At 42.9% G+C, this 7,030-nt stretch overlaps 1 long non-coding RNA gene across 1 annotated transcript; it reads left to right on the top strand.

Moving 5' to 3' along the window:
* Positions 1–776: 776 nt before the first annotated feature.
* Positions 777–5,262, top strand: LOC310713763. The gene is made up of 2 exons (XR_014529450.1): positions 777–2,093; positions 3,590–5,262. It is a non-coding gene; the product is annotated as an uncharacterized lncRNA (long non-coding RNA).
* Positions 5,263–7,030: the final 1,768 nt, after the last annotated feature.

Here is a 7,030-nt window from a genome sequence, read left to right as displayed (position 1 = left end):
CAGATGTGCAATATTGGCCCCTATAATTAGATGGCAATATGAAGGCTCTGGAAAGACTAGGCCTGGTATAAATACTAGTCACCTGTCCCACGCACCCCCCCCAAAAAATATTCAACAGAGTAAGCAAGCGTCATCTAGCCTTCACTTCCAGTAACTCATCTCAGACACTTGCTTGGAGACATACATTCCCGGCCTGTATGCAGGTCCAATAAGTCATGGCCCCAGCCTGGCTCTGACACATGGGAAGTAAATTATATCAGGGAGTGGAATCCAATTGGTGACCTTGCACTTATGGTAGGGCTTTTGATTTAGCAGTGTCTCTACTAATAAAAGGGATGCGGGTGGCACTGTGGGTTAAACCACAGAGCCTAGGACTTGCCGATCCGAAGGTTGGCGGTTTGAATCCCCGCAACGGGGTGAGCTCCTGTTGCTCAGTCCCTGCTCCTGCTAACCTAGCCGTTTGAAAGCACGTCAAAGTGCAAGTAGATAAATAGGTACCACTCCGGCGGGAAGGTAAACGGCGTTTCCCTGCGCTGCTCTGGTTCGCGAGAAGCGGCTTAGTCATGCTGGCCACATGACCCAGAAGCTGTACGCCGGCTCCCTCGGCCAATAAAGCGAGATGAGCGCCGCAACCCCAGAGTCGGTCACTAATGGACCTAATGGTCGGGGGTCCCTTTACCTTTACCACTAATAGAAGGGCAGGTGATTTATTTATTTTTTTGTCAATCTGCCCTTCTGTCTGCAAGCTCCTCTTGCCAACTTCCACTCAACTCTCAAGATGATTTTTTGAGGCAGCAAAGGGAATTGGAAAAGTCACTTGTCCTCTTCCATTAGCGGAGGCATCCACTGACTCAAAAACACCTTCATGACCACAAAGAAGGCCACCAGTTGGTTGTCAGACATTGCTTTTTCCAGATTTGTTTTTTCCAGCTGAGCCAACTTGTGGTAGAATCATGTCTCCTGGTGGGTTTTTTTTTGGCCTCCTTTTCCTGAGAGGTTGCCCTTAAATTGAAACGGCTTTCACGTGGAAGTCTCCTAAGTTGTCTCAGAGAGAGAACCAGCCCATACTTCTTTGACCCAAGGGGCTTCATTACAAACAACTACTTTGAGCAGCGCCGGTGGATAAATCTGGTGGCTGCAAGTGCTTCTCTAAAAAATGCTGCTCCAAAATTTCATGGTTTGATGGAGAACAGTGAAAATTGAAAGGTCATAGGGAGAATATGTGAGGAAATCATTCAAATTCAGATTTGCCATTATGAAGCCTTTCAGAAAATGTCATGGCAAGCAAATACTGTGCAGAAACTAGATTTCATGTTTTATTAACACGTTGTTTGCTATTCGTTTTATTCTGACTGTCATGTGTGTTTAAGTGCTTAACACAAATTTGAAAAGTTTGTAAATCAAACATCCTCCCCAGAAATGTCATTGCTAGGTTTCCTGGATTTTGATGCTGTAGTGTTAGCCTTAAAGGCAGATTTAATATTATTTGTCTTATGTTTACTGTACTACTAAAACTTGACCCAACTGGATTACTGCTTTGCATTCTGGGCACAGCACATTTTAAACTCCCACTAAAGCAGATGATAAGGTAGTCCTAGTTCCTTCCACCCACCCACTCCTTCCACAGCCCTCTTATAAGCTCTCCACCACCCATTGTACCAAGCAAAGAAAAGGAGAGGATGACTTGAACCCCAGAGAACGTAGACTGAAGGACCTGTTGCTGCCTTGTCATATTGCTTATTTGGGGTTCCATTTTTATTCTATCTGCGTTACTTCATTTTGAATCTGGAACATCTAAGAATAAATCTTCCAAACTCCGCCATGTTTACACCTCTGGTACATTAACTAGTACAGCAAGGATAGATAATTTCATGGAGATTGCTATGAGAATGTTAGTTTCCAAGAGTGTCTCTGGCTGTGTTCGTGTGAATTGATTATAAAGTCTGAGTAATAAAGTCTTTGGAATTATCTGTTGTGGCTTTTTGCCCTCTGGCTTTATCAAATGGCACTGTTCAGTTATATAGCTAAATATTTCTCTTTAATTTTCCAGTCCACCTAAACCAACTGTGTTCATTTCTGGAGTCATTGCAAGGGTGAGTTTCCATCTTTGTCAATTTTCAACTGTTTTAAAATCAAGGGAAGCTTTGCCAGTTTCTTGTGAATTTCAACTTGCTTTTGGTTTTGATCTGATGTCTCCCCTTCTCATTTTTAATTTATCATTCACACATAAAGTCCCTAATATATTAAGTGCCGTACAAAGATTGAAAGGTAAGACAGCTTCTGACCACAGGCGCACAGTCTGACAGACAAAACCCAAAAAGGAAAAGGAATGGAGAAATTACCGTATTTTTCGCTCCATAAGACACACTTTTTCCCTCCTAAAAAGTATGGGGAAATGTGTGTGCGCGTCTTATGGAGTGAATGCAGGTGGGAGGCTCTGCTCAGCACTCCTTTCCTCCTCGGGGAAAAGCCAGCAAGAGCCGCACACACGCTCCGTGCGGCTCTTTAAAGGGAGCGCTGAGCAGAGCCTCCCACCTGCATTCGCATCTGGCTCTTGGGGGCTTTTCCGTGAGGTGGGAGAAGGGTCTGACTGGCTGCCCTCTTTCCCTTCCCACACCTCCCGGAAAAGCCAGCAAGAGCCGCTGCCAGGCTCTGCTCAGCGCTCCCTTTCGTCCCTCATCCCACTTCACTGAGAAGCCAGCAGAACAAGAGCCGCTGCGCAGCTATCGCTCTTGCTCTGCTGGCTTCAGCGAGAGCTGTGCAGCTTGCTCTGCTGGCTTCTCAGTGAAGCAGGAGGAGGGACGGAAGGGTTTAAAGCAAGAAAAGCGAGAGCTGCTTACATGCTCTGTGCAGAATATTTTTTTTCTTGCTTCTCCCCCTATAAAAACTAGGTGCGTCTTATGGAGAGAAAAATACGGTACCCAAATTGCTCCTGCATGAAGTGCATCTTTTAACTCTGTGTGTGTGTGTGTGTGTGTGTGTGTGTGTGAGAGAGAGAGAGAGAGAGAGAGAGAGAGAGAGAGAGAGAGAGAAGGGCTAGTTGCTGTCCACTTTATAGTGCAGAATATGGCCTTATTCATACCATTTTGGAACAGCATGTACAATTTGAATTTAGAGAAAGATTATGGGCACCAGTCACAAAATGGATACCATGGGGAGACTTTGCCACCGTCTTCCCACACTTGGTGGGCAGCAGTGATACAGCTACCAGGAAGCTCTCGTTGTGATACTGCAAATTCACACACATTAGCTTGCCAAGTTATGCAGCCATTTGTTTCATAAGTAGTAAAATGTGCAAAACCTGCATTTTAAGCCAGATTCCTGTAGAGCAGCTCATTTTAACTGATCTGGTCAGCTGCAGTTTGTATGCACCATGGTCATTTCAACAACAGGTAAATGTTTATATTGTGAAATGGGCAAGCTGATACGAACCACAAGCTCATATTCTGTAGCCCAAGAAACAGTTTGTAAGAATCTCTTGACATTCTGGCATGTCAGGCTGGAGCAAACACACACACACACAACTTGCAGATGAGACAGGTGTTCTCTCTTTTTCTTTTCATTCTGATGTGTTTGTTTTTTTAATCAGGGTGACAAAGACTTCCCTCCAGCTGCAGCCCAGGTGGCTCATCAGAAACCACATCCCTCTGTGGAAAAGCATCCTCCCGCACAACATGTCAACCAACACATCCACCAACCTCGCAAATGAAGCTCCCGTCCCAGGATCCAGCCATAGTGTTTACGGATGGAATGATTAAGAGATTTGTGCGACCAGATCTTTTGAAAATGGTATCTCATGCTTTTGCCTTAATTGCCTATGGTTTAAATGGTTAAAAAGGGGTGGGGGTGGGGAGGGAAGAGTCTTCAGTCCTGTCAATTCAGCTGGGGGAAAAAACATGTTCCTGTGTACTGCCAATAAAAAAATATGAAATCATAGAAATGTAACGGGATTGGGAAAACCTAGATCTTTGAATAATTATTTTAAACTTTTTCATTTCTGGATTTTGGCACTACTGGAATGCGTTAGGATTGGGAGGGGAAGAGGTGTATTACTTTTTGCTTGCCCTCTTCTGGTGAGAGGTTTTCAATGTATGAGTAAGACTTTTAGGGCATCCTTGCAATTATTTTTATTATTTTCTTCTTCTTTTTTCTCAAACATGTTTGAGGAAGGGCCAGCGCAATTATTTTTATTTTAGTCTAGGGTATGAAAGGACCAGAAATTTCTCAGATGGGTAGATCTCTCTTGCAAAGTGTGGGTCTTTAGGAGATTTATGTCGCAGCCTAGCCAAAGATGAGCCAACTGGTTGGCCCAAAGTCTACATTCCCCCCCCCCAAAAAAAAAAAAACAACAGAGCAATAAGAGGCAAGAATCCAAATAAAATGGCAAGATTGGATGGTCTACCTATTGCTACACTTTCTACATGCTCAGAAAGTACAGAAACTTGAAAGATTTGAAGCCTGCAGGAATAACACATGACAGCACAACCATTCCTAAATAGATAGCTTCAAATTGTAGGATCCGGGTGAATCACATGTTTGAATGCTCTGCCTACAATCTGAAGTGCCTGCAGTCCAGGAAGGACCCCGCCATATACAAACTTGAATAATCTTACAGTGGCAATTTAAGATCTATGTTATATTAATGCAGTAATGTGTGAAGTACTGGTGGACAATGACTTGTCCTTTTATTTCATCACAGCAAGCAGAGTAAATTAGCTCTAGTGTGTGGCAAGTGATCTCAAGATGGTGGTATGTATTCTCATAAATATCTGTTAAATCCATTACACTCATTGGGGAACAAGATGAGGGTTGCATTGCACACCTGGAGATCTCCACTAGCTGCCTATAAGGATATCCACTGCTAGATTTGGGAGCGGGGGATGTAAAAATCATTATGGTGAAAGCTAAGCCTAGTCATGCAAACAACCTTGTACTTCGGAATCACTTGGTTCTGTATACTGTACCCAAATTTAATTTACATTTTTATAGGTACTTTATTTTTTTAAATGGTGAAATCACACCATTCTTTCTTCTTCTTCTTTTTTTAAATCCTGTAGACTACAATGCATTCTAATAACTTCAGAAAAAGTTGGCTGCTAATAAATCATTGTTACAATTTCTCTTCCGGCAACCATGGAAGATTTCCACTCCCCTTGGGCTTTGAAGAATCATTTATTTTTAATGACGAATAACATGAGAAAACTGCAAGAGGAGAGAGGTTTAATAATAATAAAAACCCATTGAAATACTGCTTAATAAAAATGTGTAATTATTTTACGACTGCCATGGTTTTGAAACGAAACAGAAATGGGGTCTGTTTGGTTTCTTCAGCCGCTGTGTGTAAAACAAGTCAAAGCTTTACAAAGGGCTGCTTACTACTATTTTCCTCAATGTTTAAAGATGCCCACCTTGCCATTAGGCACAGAGGGAACCTCTGTACCCTTGATCGTTATGCCTAAATTGATGACAGAACTCTAGGAAAACTAGGTCAAACAGCAAACTCTTCAAATACAAATCAATATCTGCTTCACAGCCAAAAGTGTCACAGAAGAACTGCACGTGGAAAAATGCCCCCAAACTACAAATTGGACATGGTAGCTGCTTGCATTGGGTCATTGAACATGTGTTGCTAGGGTGTCATCCACAACTGCTCTCCCCCTTGTATGTGAATTCAGCAACCTAGTCTGCAACATCTGGACCTTTCTGTCTATGTCTTGGTCAAGACATGAATCTAGATGCTTTTCTCAAATTTTAAGGCAGGGGTCGGCAACCTAAGGGTCCATGGGCAACAAGCGACCCACGGGGGTCGTTTAACCAGCCCATGAGTCACCCCCGAACTGAGCTGCCCACCCGGCGAGTCTCCGCCGAGGACTCGCTTCCACGGCACTGGAAATCATGTCTGCGCAGACGCCGGAAATCACATCTGCACAGGCGCAGACACTGGAAATCGCAGGCGCACGTGCCATCTGGCCCACAGAGGGATCTCCACTGGAGTGAACCAGCCCAGGCGAGGTAAACCTTGCCAACCCGTTTTAAGGCATGGTTGCCTGGTTCTTCTATGAATACATGATTGAGCAGAAAGAAAAATGAGTAGAAACTGCCTAATACATGTGGTGCTTGGTGCAGTGTGGCCTAGATGTCACTGCCATAGAATCTACCTACCTAGACATCGATTCATCAGCACGGGCATAGTTGGTGAATAGGAGCAACGTGCTGCCTAAAGTTCTTTAGACGGAGTTGCTTTGCTGCTCTCTGTATCTAAATGGTTCTCTTGTTTGCATGTTTATTTTCACATGTAACTGTGAAAAATGTTTTCAAACCCTTGAGGCATTTCAGTGGCAGAATCTCTCTGCTGAGGAAAACATTCATGGAGTGTGCTTCTTGTGTGCTTATCCATGGTAACTAAACTGCTGGAACTCTCTGTATGGAGGAGGAATATCTCTCTTGTGATGGAGAAAAGGCTATCGTTTTCATGCCCTGCTTTGTGAGCACTCAAAATCATCAGGCTGCCCACTGGAAATAGAATGCTAGAGAGATAAATGTTAAAGGGTGTCCTTATACTTATTTCATGTACGTATATGCTTATTAGATTTCTGTGCATAAAATAGCTGAAGTCCTAGAGATAGACTTGACCAGAATAAGCCATGTGTACAATAAGAAGTGAAACCTAAGGCGAATATGTTATTGGCTTTAAATGACTTGGTTCTAATTTGTTTCCAGAAAAAAATCTGCCTTTTTTGAAATCAAGTTTCAGCGTGTGTAGCTTATGAGGCAAACTCTTCTTTCTCGAAGTGCCATTAAAATGACTACCTTGTGACAAATGAAAACTGAATGCTAGATAATAAATAAAATGTTTTGCATACACACACACATAATTTAAATGTTATTGTCATGAGGTGCAATGTAGCCATCTACTCTGAAAGTCTGCTCATCTCAATAACTGTACATGTGATGTATTTTATGGATCTAAATCAAACTGGGCTTTATGTACATCATCAAGAGAACATGAGCAACCCTTCGATGTATGAGA

The sequence above is a fragment of the Podarcis liolepis genome, assembly GCF_965112155.1.
Source record: "Podarcis liolepis genome assembly, chromosome: 8".
NCBI classification, from domain to species: Eukaryota; Metazoa; Chordata; class Lepidosauria; order Squamata; family Lacertidae; genus Podarcis; species Podarcis liolepis.
The sequence above is the reverse complement of the archived record's forward strand: the minus strand, read 5'-3'. Positions and strand labels throughout refer to the sequence as shown.